Here is a 13343-nt window from a genome sequence, read left to right as displayed (position 1 = left end):
CCTTTATGTCCTTTGGCTTAGTTGGTCAAAGAGCCTGTTTAGTAAACAGAAAATCTTGAATTTGAATGCCAGCAGTGCTATTCTTTCTTTATGTCAGTTTGGGGCTTCTTAACTCTCTAAGCAGGCTTTCTAATGTATCACACCTGTTTGTCTTAGTTGGTCAAAGAGCCTGTTTAGTAAACAGAAAATCTTGAATTTGAATGCCAGCAGTCCTCTTCCTTCTTTATCTCAGTTTAGGGCTGTTTAACTCTCTAAGCAGGCTTTCTAATGTATCACACCTGATTGTCCTTTGTCTTAGTTGGTCAAAGAGCCTATTTAGTAAATGGAAAATCTTGAATTTGAATGCCAGCAGTCCTTTTCCTTCTTTATCTCAGTTTAGGGCTGTTTAACTCTCTAAGCAGGCTTTTTAATGTTTCGCACCTGTTTGTCCTTTGGCTTAGTTGGTCAAAGAGCCTATTTAGTAAATGGAAAATCTTGAATTTGAATGCCAGCAGTCCTTTTCCTTCTTTATCTCAGTTTAGGGCTGTTTAACTCTCTAAGCAGGCTTTTTAATGTTTCGCACCTGTTTGTCCTTTGGCTTAGTTGGTCAAAGAGCCTATTTAGTAAATGGAAAATCCTGATTTTGAATGTCAGCAGTGCTTTCTATTCTTCATCTCATTTTGTGGGTTTTTACCCCAAAAAGAGGACTTTTACTCTTGTTTGTCATCAAATATTAATTTCCCACAGCCCTAATATAGTGCAATTGAGAAAAAAAATTCTCTGCTGTTGAAACACTTTAAAAAGAATTAGAGGATATAATTTTCTTTACAGAATATAGGATGGCATTAAGCTTTACAAATTAAAACCAGTAGATTTACAGATCTGACTCTGCAAAGTTTGATAGCAGCACAGGAGTATTGTAAACTTTCATGCTTGAAGTGTCCACCGCTTGGGTTAAAAATGAAAACCAAACCATTCAACACGAAAGAAGAAGCAGCTTAATCCGACGAAGATGGGATTCGAACCCATGCATGCAGAGCACAATGGATTAGCAGTCCATCGCCTTAACCACTCAGCCACCTCGTCTACATAGCACCTGTGCGTTTAGGTGGGAAGATGTTGAGAGGGTTTTTACCAGTCAGTGTTTTTTCACTGAAGATTGTATGTTGGCTTTTGTCAGAGTTGCCTTATCTCGTCAACTACAGTGCCTGTTGTTTGAAGTTAGCTTGGGGAAAACTCTATCAGAAATGAACCAGTGCTGAGGTTTTTAATATCAATTAGTCATAATTTTTCCTCCTTTTGGTTTTGCCATGGCATTTCTTCAATCTGTCTATTCTGTGTCATAACTTGGAAGCAAAACAAGTCCCAAATTTCAGCTGTGCTAAAAGATGGCTCATTCAATTGCAAAACTTCAAAGCCTTTGTCCTCGATACAGCTTCTGTAAATTTGTCAGTCTTTTAAATGAATGCTCTTCAAAATTTATTTGGCTTCTTAAGTGTTATGACTGAGATTGAAATCTTATTCCATGTTTCTGCTCTACGTGGAATGGAACTCAAGCTCAATATTGTTTTGCTGCGCTAACCAGTTGAATGTTCGATTGGTGCTTCAATCTTCCTTGGATTTCAAATGCATGCCATCTTCTGGTGCTGTGGCTTAGTTGGTTAAAGCGCCTGTCTAGTAAACAGGAGATCCTGAGTTCGAATCTCAGCAGTGCCTTGTTTTCATCTCCTCACAAAGAAGCTTCCTATCTTAAAAATAGGTGTTTCACTTGCGACTGATAGTGCAATAGTGAGATTAAAAATCTCTTCTATCTAAGAGATATAAAGGAAGAAAGATGGCGTCAAGCATGACAATGTAAAACCAGTTGATTTAGTTTTGAAATGCCTCCTTTCTATGCATCTCTAATCCGTTTATCCAATGTATCTCACCTTTATGTCCTTTGGCTTAGTTGGTCAAAGAGCCTGTTTAGTAAACAGAAAATCTTGAATTTGAATGCCAGCAGTGCTATTCTTTCTTTATGTCAGTTTGGGGCTTCTTAACTCTCTAAGCAGGCTTTCTAATGTATCACACCTGTTTGTCCTTTATCTTAGTTGGTCAAAGAGCCTGTTTAGTAAACAGAAAATCTTGAATTTGAATGCCAGCAGTGCTATTCTTTCTTTATGTCAGTTTGGGGCTTCTTAACTCTCTAAGCAGGCTTTCTAATGTATCACACCTGTGTGTCCTTTGTCTCAGTTGGTCAAAGAGCCTGTTTAGTAAACAGAAAATCTTGAATTTGAATGCCAGCAGTGCTATTCTTTCTTTATGTCAGTTTGGGGCTTCTTAACTCTCTAAGCAGGCTTTCTAATGTATCACACCTGTTTGTCCTTTGTCTTAGTTGGTCAAAGAGCCTGTTTAGTAAATGGAAAATCTTGAATTTGAATGCCAGCAGTCCTTTTCCTTCTTTATCTCAGTTTAGGGCTGTTTAACTCTCTAAGCAGGCTTTTTAATGTTTCGCACCTGTTTGTCCTTTGGCTTAGTTGGTCAAAGAGCCTATTTAGTAAAAGGAAAATCTTGATTTTGAATGTCAGCAGTGCTTTCTATTCTTCATCTCATTTTGTGGGTTTTTACCCCAAAAAGAGGACTTTTACTCTTGTTTGTCATCAAATATTAATTTCCCACAGCCCTAATATAGTGCAATTGAGAAAAAAAATTCTCTGCTGTTGAAACACTTTAAAAGGAATTAGAGGATATAATTTTCTTTACAGAATATAGGATGGCATCAAGCTTTACAAATTAAAACCAGTGGATTTACAGATCTGACTCTGCAAAGTTTGATAGCAGCACAGGAGTATTGTAGACTTTCATGCTTGAAGTGTCCACCGCTTGGGTTAAAAATGAAAACCAAACCATTCAAAACGAAAGAAGAAGCAGATTAATCCGACGAGGATGGGATTCGAACCCATGCATGCAGAGCACAATGGATTAGCAGTCCATCGGCTTAACCACTCGGCCACCTCGTCTACATAGCACTTGTGCGTTTAGGTGGGAAGATGTTGAGAGGGTTTTTACCAGTCAGTGTTTTTTCACTGAAGATTGTATGTTGGCTTTTGTCAGATTTGACTTATCTCGTCAACTACAGTGCCTGTTGTTTGAAGTTAGCTTGGGGAAAACTCTATCAGAAATGAACCAGTGCTGAGGTTTTTAATATCAATTAGTCATAATTTTTCCTCCTTTTGGTTTTGCCATGGCATTTCTTCAATCTGTCTATTCTGTGTCATAACTTGGAAGCAAAACAAGTCCCAAATTTCAGCTGTGCTAAAAGATGGCTCATTCAATTGCAAAACTTCAAAGCCTTTGTCCTCGATACAGCTTCTGTAAATTTGTCAGTCTTTTAAATGAATTCTCTTCAAAATTTACTTGGCTTCTTAAGTGTTATGACTGAGATTGAAATCTTATTCCATGTTTCTGCTCTACGTGGAATGGAACTCAAGCTCAATATTGTTTTGCTGCGCTAATCAGTTGAATGTTCGATTGGTGCTTCAATCTTCCTTGGATTTCAAAAGCATGCCATTTTCTGGTGCTGTGGCTTAGTTGGTTAAAGTTCCTGTCTAGTAAACAGGAGATCCTGAGTTCGAATCTCAGCAGTGCCTTGTTTTCATCTCCTCACAAAGAAGCTTCCTATTTTAAAAATAGGTGTTTCACTTGTGACTGATAGTGCAATTGTGAGATTAAAAATCTCTTCTATCTAAGAGATATAAAGGAAGAAAGATGGCTTCAAGCATGACAATGTAAAACCAGTTGATTTAGTTTTGAAATGCCTCCTTTCTATGCATCTCTAATCCATATATCCAATGTATCTCACCTTTATGTCCTTTGGCTTAGTTGGTCAAAGAGCCTGTTTAGTAAACAGAAAATCTTGAATTTGAATGCCAGCAGTGCTATTCTTTCTTTATGTCAGTTTGGGGCTTCTTAACTCTCTAAGCAGGCTTTCTAATGTATCACACCTGTTTGTCCTTTGTCTTAGTTGGTCAAAGAGCCTGTTTAGTAAACAGAAAATCTTGAATTTGAATGCCAGCAGTCCTCTTCCTTCTTTATCTCAGTTTAGGGCTGTTTAACTCTCTAAGCAGGCTTTCTAATGTATCACACCTGTTTGTCCTTTGTCTTAGTTGGTCAAAGAGCCTATTTAGTAAATGGAAAATCTTGAATTTGAATGCCAGCAGTCCTTTTCCTTCTTTATCTCAGTTTAGGGCTGTTTAACTCTCTAAGCAGGCTTTTTAATGTTTCGCACCTGTTTGTCCTTTGGCTTAGTTGGTCAAAGAGCCTATTTAGTAAAAGGAAAATCTTGATTTTGAATGTCAGCAGTGCTTTCTATTCTTCATCTCATTTTGTGGGTTTTTACCCCAAAAAGAGGACTTTTACTCTTGTTTGTCATCAAATATTAATTTCCCACAGCCCTAATATAGTGCAATTGAGAAAAAAAATTCTCTGCTGTTGAAACACTTTAAAAGGAATTAGAGGATATAATTTTCTTTACAGAATATAGGATGGCATCAAGCTTTACAAATTAAAACCAGTGGATTTACAGATCTGACTCTGCAAAGTTTGATAGCAGCACAGGAGTATTGTAGACTTTCATGCTTGAAGTGTCCACCGCTTGGGTTAAAAATGAAAACCAAACCATTCAAAACGAAAGAAGAAGCAGATTAATCCGACGAGGATGGGATTCGAACCCATGCATGCAGAGCACAATGGATTAGCAGTCCATCACCTTAACCACTCGGCCACCTCTTCTACATAGCGCACGTGCGTTTAGGTGGGAAGATGTTGAGAGGGTTTTTACCAGTCAGTGTTTTTTCACTGAAGATTGTATGTTGGCTTTTGTCAGAGTTGCCTTATCTCGTCAACTACAGTGCCTGTTGTTTGAAGTTAGCTTGGGGAAAACTCTATCAGAAATGAACCAGTGCTGAGGTTTTTAATATCAATTAGTCATAATTTTTCCTCCTTTTGGTTTTGCCATGGCATTTCTTCAATCTGTCTATTCTGTGTCATAACTTGGAAGCAAAACAAGTCCCAAATTTCAGCTGTGCTAAAAGATGGCTCATTCAATTGCAAAACTTCAAAGCCTTTGTCCTCGATACAGCTTCTGTAAATTTGTCAGTCTTTTAAATGAATGCTCTTCAAAATTTACTTGGCTTCTTAAGTGTTATGACTGAGATTGAAATCTTATTCCATGTTTCTGCTCTATGTGGAATGGAACTCAAGCTCAATATTGTTTTGCTGCGCTAACCAGTTGAATGTTCGATTGGTGCTTCAATCTTCCTTGGATTTCAAATGCATGCCATTTTCTGGTGCTGTGGCTTAGTTGGTTAAAGCGCCTGTCTAGTAAACAGGAGATCCTGAGTTCAAATCTCAGCAGTGCCTTGTTTTCATCTCCTCACAAAGAAGCATCCTATCTTAAAAATAGGTGTTTCACTTGCGACTGATAGTGCAATTGTGAGATTAAAAATCTCTTCTATCTAAGAGATATAAAGGAAGAAAGATGGCTTCAAGCATGACAATGTAAAACCAGTTGATTTAGTTTTGAAATGCCTCCTTTCTATGCATCTGTAATCCGTTTATCCAATGTATCTCACCTTTATGTCCTTTGGCTTAGTTGGTCAAAGAGCCTGTTTAGTAAACAGAAAATCTTGAATTTGAATGCCAGCAGTGCTATTCTTTCTTTATGTCAGTTTGGGGCTTCTTAACTCTCTAAGCAGGCTTTCTAAAGTATCACACCTGTTTGTCCTTTGTCATAGTTGGTCAAAGAGCCTGTTTAGTAAACAGAAAATCTTGAATTTGAATGCCAGCAGTCCTCTTCCTTCTTTATCTCAGTTTAGGGCTGTTTAACTCTCTAAGCAGGCTTTCTAATGTATCACACCTGTTTGTCCTTTGTCTTAGTTGGTCAAAGAGCCTATTTAGTAAATGGAAAATCTTGAATTTGAATGCCAGCAGTCCTTTTCCTTCTTTATCTCAGTTTAGGGCTGTTTAACTCTCTAAGCAGGCTTTTTAATGTTTCGCACCTGTTTGTCCTTTGGCTTAGTTGTTCAAAGAGCCTATTTAGTAAAAGGAAAATCTTGATTTTGAATGTCAGCAGTGCTTTCTATTCTTCATCTCATTTTGTGGGTTTTTACCCCAAAAAGAGGACTTTTACTCTTGCTTGTCATCAAATATTAATTTCCCATAGCCCTAATATAGTGCAATTGAGAAAAAAAATTCTCTGCTGTTGAAACACTTTAAAAGGAATTAGAGGATATAATTTTCTTTACAGAATATAGGATGGCATCAAGCTTTACAAATTAAAACCAGTGGATTTACAGATCTGACTCTGCAAAGTTTGATAGCAGCACAGGAGTATTGTAAACTTTCATGCTTGAAGTGTCCACCGCTTGGGTTAAAAATGAAAACCAAACCATTCAACATGAAAGAAGAAGCAGATTAATGCGACGAGGATGGGATTCGAACCCATGCATGCAGAGCACAATGGATTAGCAGTCCATCGCCTTAACCACTCGTCCACCTCGTCTACATAGCACCTGTGCGTTTAGGTGGGAAGATGTTGAGAGGGTTTTTACCAGTCAGTGTTTTTTCACTGAAGATTGTATGTTGGCTTTTGTCAGAGTTGCCTTATCTCGTCAACTACAGTGCCTGTTGTTTGAAGTTAGCTTGGGGAAAACTCTATCAGAAATGAACCAGTGCTGAGGTTTTTAATATCAATTAGTCATAATTTTTCCTCCTTTTGGTTTTGCCATGGCATTTCTTCAATCTGTCTATTCTGTGTCATAACTTGGAAGCAAAACAAGTCCCAAATTTCAGCTGTGCTAAAAGATGGCTCATTCAATTGCAAAACTTCAAAGCCTTTGTCCTCGATACAGCTTCTGTAAATTTGTCAGTCTTTTAAATGAATGCTCTTCAAAATTTACTTGGCTTCTTAAGTGTTATGACTGAGATTGAAATCTTATTCCATGTTTCTGCTCTATGTGGAATGGAACTCAAGCTCAATATTGTTTTGCTGCGCTAACCAGTTGAATGTTCGATTGGTGCTTCAATCTTCCTTGGATTTCAAATGCATGCCATTTTCTGGTGCTGTGGCTTAGTTGGTTAAAGCGCCTGTCTAGTAAACAGGAGATCCTGAGTTCGAATCTCAGCAGTGCCTTGTTTTCATCTCCTCACAAAGAAGCATCCTATCTTAAAAATAGGTGTTTCACTTGCGACTGATAGTGCAATTGTGAGATTAAAAATCTCTTCTATCTAAGAGATATAAAGGAAGAAAGATGGCTTCAAGCATGACAATGTAAAACCAGTTGATTTAGTTTTGAAATGCCTCCTTTCTATGCATCTCTAATCCGTTTATCCAATGTATCTCACCTTTATGTCCTTTGGCTTAGTTGGTCAAAGAGCCTGTTTAGTAAACAGAAAATCTTGAATTTGAATGCCAGCAGTGCTATTCTTTCTTTATGTCAGTTTGGGGCTTCTTAACTCTCTAAGCAGGCTTTCTAAAGTATCACACCTGTTTGTCCTTTGTCATAGTTGGTCAAAGAGCCTGTTTAGTAAACAGAAAATCTTGAATTTGAATGCCAGCAGTCATCTTCCTTCTTTATCTCAGTTTAGGGCTGTTTAACTCTCTAAGCAGGCTTTCTAATGTATCACACCTGTTTGTCCTTTGTCTTAGTTGGTCAAAGAGCCTATTTAGTAAATGGAAAATCTTGAATTTGAATGCCAGCAGTCCTTTTCCTTCTTTATCTCAGTTTAGGGCTGTTTAACTCTCTAAGCAGGCTTTTTAATGTTTCGCACCTGTTTGTCCTTTGGCTTAGTTGTTCAAAGAGCCTATTTAGTAAAAGGAAAATCTTGATTTTGAATGTCAGCAGTGCTTTCTATTCTTCATCTCATTTTGTGGGTTTTTACCCCAAAAAGAGGACTTTTACTCTTGCTTGTCATCAAATATTAATTTCCCATAGCCCTAATATAGTGCAATTGAGAAAAAAAATTCTCTGCTGTTGAAACACTTTAAAAGGAATTAGAGGATATAATTTTCTTTACAGAATATAGGATGGCATCAAGCTTTACAAATTAAAACCAGTGGATTTACAGATCTGACTCTGCAAAGTTTGATAGCAGCACAGGAGTATTGTAAACTTTCATGCTTGAAGTGTCCACAGCTTGGGTTAAAAATGAAAACCAAACCATTCAACACAAAAGAAGAAGCAGATTAATGCGACGAGGATGGGATTCGAACCCATGCATGCAGAGCACAATGGATTAGCAGTCCATCGCCTTAACCACTCGTCCACCTCGTCTACATAGTGCCTGTGCGTTTAGGTGGGAAGATGTTGAGAGGGTTTTTACCAGTCAGTGTTTTTTCACTGAAGATTGTATGTTGGCTTTTGTCAGAGTTGCCTTATCTCGTCAACTACAGTGCCTGTTGTTTGAAGTTAGCTTGGGGAAAACTCTATCAGAAATGAACCAGTGCTGAGGTTTTTAATATCAATTAGTCATAATTTTTCCTCCTTTTGGTTTTGCCATGGCATTTCTTCAATCTGTCTATTCTGTGTCATAACTTGGAAGCAAAACAAGTCCCAAATTTCAGCTGTGCTAAAAGATGGCTCATTCAATTGCAAAACTTCAAAGCCTTTGTCCTTGATACAGCTTCTGTAAATTTGTCAGTCTTTTAAATGAATGCTCTTCAAAATTTACTTGGCTTCTTAAGTGTTATGACTGAGATTGAAATCTTATTCCATGTTTCTGCTCTATGTTGAATGGAACTCAAGCTCAATATTGTTTTGCTGCGCTAACCAGTTGAATGTTCGATTGGTGCTTCAATCTTCCTTGGATTTCAAATGCATGCCATTTTCTGGTGCTGTGGCTTAGTTGGTTAAAGCGCCTGTCTAGTAAACAGGAGATCCTGAGTTCGAATCTCAGCAGTGCCTTGTTTTCATCTCCTCACAAAGAAGCATCCTATCTTAAAAATAGGTGTTTCCCTTGAGACTGATAGTGCAATTGTGAGATTAAAAATCTCTTCTATCTAAGAGATATAAAGGAAGAAAGATGGCTTCAAGCATGTCAATGTAAAACCAGTTGATTTAGTTTTGAAATGCCTCCTTTCTATGCATCTCTAATCCGTTTATACAATGTATCTCACCTTTATGTCCTTTGACTTAGTTGGTCAAAGAGCCTGTTTAGTAAACAGAAAATCTTGAATTTGAATGCCAGCAGTGCTATTCTTTCTTTATGTCAGTTTGGGGCTTCTTAACTCTCTAAGCAGGCTTTCTAAAGTATCACACCTGTTTGTCCTTTGTCATAGTTGGTCAAAGAGCCTGTTTAGTAAACAGAAAATCTTGAATTTGAATGCCAGCAGTCCTCTTCCTTCTTTATCTCAGTTTAGGGCTGTTTAACTCTCTAAGCAGGCTTTCTAATGTATCACACCTGTTTGTCCTTTGTCTTAGTTGGTCAAAGAGCCTATTTAGTAAATGGAAAATCTTGAATTTGAATGCCAGCAGTCCTTTTCCTTCTTTATCTCAGTTTAGGGCTGTTTAACTCTCTAAGCAGGCTTTTTAATGTTTCGCACCTGTTTGTCCTTTGGCTTAGTTGTTCAAAGAGCCTATTTAGTAAAAGGAAAATCTTGATTTTGAATGTCAGCAGTGCTTTCTATTCTTCATCTCATTTTGTGGGTTTTTACCCCAAAAAGAGGACTTTTACTCTTGCTTGTCATCAAATATTAATTTCCCATAGCCTTAATATAGTGCAATTGAGAAAAAAAATTCTCTGCTGTTGAAACACTTTAAAAGGAATTAGAGGATATAATTTTCTTTACAGAATATAGGATGGCATCAAGCTTTACAAATTAAAACCAGTGGATTTACAGATCTGACTCTGCAAAGTTTGATAGCAGCACAGGTGCATTGTAAACTTTCATGCTTGAAGTGTCCACAGCTTGGGTTAAAAATGAAAACCAAACCATTCAACACAAAAGAAGAAGCAGATTAATGCGACGAGGATGGGATTCGAACCCATGCATGCAGAGCACAATGGATTAGCAGTCCATCGCCTTAACCACTCGTCCACCTCGTCTACATAGCACCTGTGCGTTTAGGTGGGAAGATGTTGAGAGGGTTTTTACCAGTCAGTGTTTTTTCACTGAAGATTGTATGTTGGCTTTTGTCAGAGTTGCCTTATCTCGTCAACTACAGTGCCTGTTGTTTGAAGTTAGCTTGGGGAAAACTCTATCAGAAATGAACCAGTGCTGAGGTTTTTAATATCAATTAGTCATAATTTTTCCTCCTTTTGGTTTTGCCATGGCATTTCTTCAATCTGTCTATTCTGTGTCATAACTTGGAAGCAAAACAAGTCCCAAATTTCAGCTGTGCTAAAAGATGGCTCATTCAATTGCAAAACTTCAAAGCCTTTGTCCTCGATACAGCTTCTGTAAATTTGTCAGTCTTTTAAATGAATGCTCTTCAAAATTTACTTGGCTTCTTAAGTGTTATGACTGAGATTGAAATCTTATTCCATGTTTCTGCTCTATGTGGAATGGAACTCAAGCTCAATATTGTTTTGCTGCGCTAACCAGTTGAATGTTCGATTGGTGCTTCAATCTTCCTTGGATTTCAAATGCATGCCATTTTCTGGTGCTGTGGCTTAGTTGGTTAAAGCGCCTGTCTAGTAAACAGGAGATCCTGAGTTCGAATCTCAGCAGTGCCTTGTTTTCATCTCCTCACAAAGAAGCATCCTATCTTAAAAATAGGTGTTTCACTTGCGACTGATAGTGCAATTGTGAGATTAAAAATCTCTTCTATCTAAGAGATATAAAGGAAGAAAGATGGCTTCAAGCATGACAATGTAAAACCAGTTGATTTAGTTTTGAAATGCCTCCTTTCTATGCATCTCTAATCCGTTTATCCAATGTATCTCACCTTTATGTCCTTTGGCTTAGTTGGTCAAAGAGCCTGTTTAGTAAACAGAAAATCTTGAATTTGAATGCCAGCAGTGCTATTCTTTCTTTATGTCAGTTTGGGGCTTCTTAACTCTCTAAGCAGGCTTTCTAAAGTATCACACCTGTTTGTCCTTTGTCATAGTTGGTCAAAGAGCCTGTTTAGTAAACAGAAAATCTTGAATTTGAATGCCAGCAGTCATCTTCCTTCTTTATCTCAGTTTAGGGCTGTTTAACTCTCTAAGCAGGCTTTCTAATGTATCACACCTGTTTGTCCTTTGTCTTAGTTGGTCAAAGAGCCTATTTAGTAAATGGAAAATCTTGAATTTGAATGCCAGCAGTCCTTTTCCTTCTTTATCTCAGTTTAGGGCTGTTTAACTCTCTAAGCAGGCTTTTTAATGTTTCGCACCTGTTTGTCCTTTGGCTTAGTTGTTCAAAGAGCCTATTTAGTAAAAGGAAAATCTTGATTTTGAATGTCAGCAGTGCTTTCTATTCTTCATCTCATTTTGTGGGTTTTTACCCCAAAAAGAGGACTTTTACTCTTGCTTGTCATCAAATATTAATTTCCCATAGCCCTAATATAGTGCAATTGAGAAAAAAAATTCTCTGCTGTTGAAACACTTTAAAAGGAATTAGAGGATATAATTTTCTTTACAGAATATAGGATGGCATCAAGCTTTACAAATTAAAACCAGTGGATTTACAGATCTGACTCTGCAAAGTTTGATAGCAGCACAGGAGTATTGTAAACTTTCATGCTTGAAGTGTCCACAGCTTGGGTTAAAAATGAAAACCAAAACATTCAACACAAAAGAAGAAGCAGATTAATGCGACGAGGATGGGATTCGAACCCATGCATGCAGAGCACAATGGATTAGCAGTCCATCGCCTTAACCACTCGTCCACCTCGTCTACATAGTGCCTGTGCGTTTAGGTGGGAAGATGTTGAGAGGGTTTTTACCAGTCAGTGTTTTTTCACTGAAGATTGTATGTTGGCTTTTGTCAGAGTTGCCTTATCTCGTCAACTACAGTGCCTGTTGTTTGAAGTTAGCTTGGGGAAAACTCTATCAGAAATGAACCAGTGCTGAGGTTTTTAATATCAATTAGTCATAATTTTTCCTCCTTTTGGTTTTGCCATGGCATTTCTTCAATCTGTCTATTCTGTGTCATAACTTGGAAGCAAAACAAGTCCCAAATTTCAGCTGTGCTAAAAGATGGCTCATTCAATTGCAAAACTTCAAAGCCTTTGTCCTTGATACAGCTTCTGTAAATTTGTCAGTCTTTTAAATGAATGCTCTTCAAAATTTACTTGGCTTCTTAAGTGTTATGACTGAGATTGAAATCTTATTCCATGTTTCTGCTCTATGTTGAATGGAACTCAAGCTCAATATTGTTTTGCTGCGCTAACCAGTTGAATGTTCGATTGGTGCTTCAATCTTCCTTGGATTTCAAATGCATGCCATTTTCTGGTGCTGTGGCTTAGTTGGTTAAAGCGCCTGTCTAGTAAACAGGAGATCCTGAGTTCGAATCTCAGCAGTGCCTTGTTTTCATCTCCTCACAAAGAAGCATCCTATCTTAAAAATAGGTGTTTCCCTTGAGACTGATAGTGCAATTGTGAGATTAAAAATCTCTTCTATCTAAGAGATATAAAGGAAGAAAGATGGCTTCAAGCATGTCAATGTAAAACCAGTTGATTTAGTTTTGAAATGCCTCCTTTCTATGCATCTCTAATCCGTTTATACAATGTATCTCACCTTTATGTCCTTTGACTTAGTTGGTCAAAGAGCCTGTTTAGTAAACAGAAAATCTTGAATTTGAATGCCAGCAGTGCTATTCTTTCTTTATGTCAGTTTGGGGCTTCTTAACTCTCTAAGCAGGCTTTCTAAAGTATCACACCTGTTTGTCCTTTGTCATAGTTGGTCAAAGAGCCTGTTTAGTAAACAGAAAATCTTGAATTTGAATGCCAGCAGTCCTCTTCCTTCTTTATCTCAGTTTAGGGCTGTTTAACTCTCTAAGCAGGCTTTCTAATGTATCACACCTGTTTGTCCTTTGTCTTAGTTGGTCAAAGAGCCTATTTAGTAAATGGAAAATCTTGAATTTGAATGCCAGCAGTCCTTTTCCTTCTTTATCTCAGTTTAGGGCTGTTTAACTCTCTAAGCAGGCTTTTTAATGTTTCGCACCTGTTTGTCCTTTGGCTTAGTTGTTCAAAGAGCCTATTTAGTAAAAGGAAAATCTTGATTTTGAATGTCAGCAGTGCTTTCTATTCTTCATCTCATTTTGTGGGTTTTTACCCCAAAAAGAGGACTTTTACTCTTGCTTGTCATCAAATATTAATTTCCCATAGCCTTAATATAGTGCAATTGAGAAAAAAAATTCTCTGCTGTTGAAACACTTTAAAAGGAATTAGAGGATATAATTTTCT

The 13343-nt window shown here is 37.6% G+C and overlaps 6 non-coding genes across 6 annotated transcripts; 5 read left to right on the top strand and 1 right to left on the bottom strand.

The window, feature by feature from the left end:
• Window positions 1–983: 983 nt before the first annotated feature.
• TRNAS-GCU (transfer RNA serine (anticodon GCU)) lies at window positions 984–1065 on the bottom strand. The gene has a single exon. It is a non-coding gene; the product is annotated as a tRNA-Ser (tRNA).
• A 556-nt stretch (window positions 1066–1621) lies between these two features.
• On the top strand, window positions 1622–1695 carry TRNAT-AGU (transfer RNA threonine (anticodon AGU)). Its single transcript has one exon. It is a non-coding gene; the product is annotated as a tRNA-Thr (tRNA).
• Window positions 1696–7076: 5381 nt separating this feature from the next.
• TRNAT-AGU (transfer RNA threonine (anticodon AGU)) lies at window positions 7077–7150 on the top strand. Its single transcript has one exon. It is a non-coding gene; the product is annotated as a tRNA-Thr (tRNA).
• Window positions 7151–8847: 1697 nt separating this feature from the next.
• On the top strand, window positions 8848–8921 carry TRNAT-AGU (transfer RNA threonine (anticodon AGU)). Its single transcript has one exon. It is a non-coding gene; the product is annotated as a tRNA-Thr (tRNA).
• A 1697-nt stretch (window positions 8922–10618) lies between these two features.
• TRNAT-AGU (transfer RNA threonine (anticodon AGU)) lies at window positions 10619–10692 on the top strand. The gene has a single exon. It is a non-coding gene; the product is annotated as a tRNA-Thr (tRNA).
• A 1697-nt stretch (window positions 10693–12389) lies between these two features.
• On the top strand, window positions 12390–12463 carry TRNAT-AGU (transfer RNA threonine (anticodon AGU)). Its single transcript has one exon. It is a non-coding gene; the product is annotated as a tRNA-Thr (tRNA).
• The last annotated feature ends 880 nt before the right edge of the window (window positions 12464–13343 follow it).

This window comes from Dendrobates tinctorius, unplaced genomic scaffold (assembly GCF_039654945.1).
Source record: "Dendrobates tinctorius isolate UK_male_01 unplaced genomic scaffold, ASM3965494v1 ptg000254l, whole genome shotgun sequence".
In the NCBI taxonomy this organism is placed as follows: domain Eukaryota; kingdom Metazoa; phylum Chordata; class Amphibia; order Anura; family Dendrobatidae; genus Dendrobates; species Dendrobates tinctorius.
Note: the sequence above shows the minus strand (reverse complement) of the source record. Positions and strands in the feature narration are given on the sequence as shown.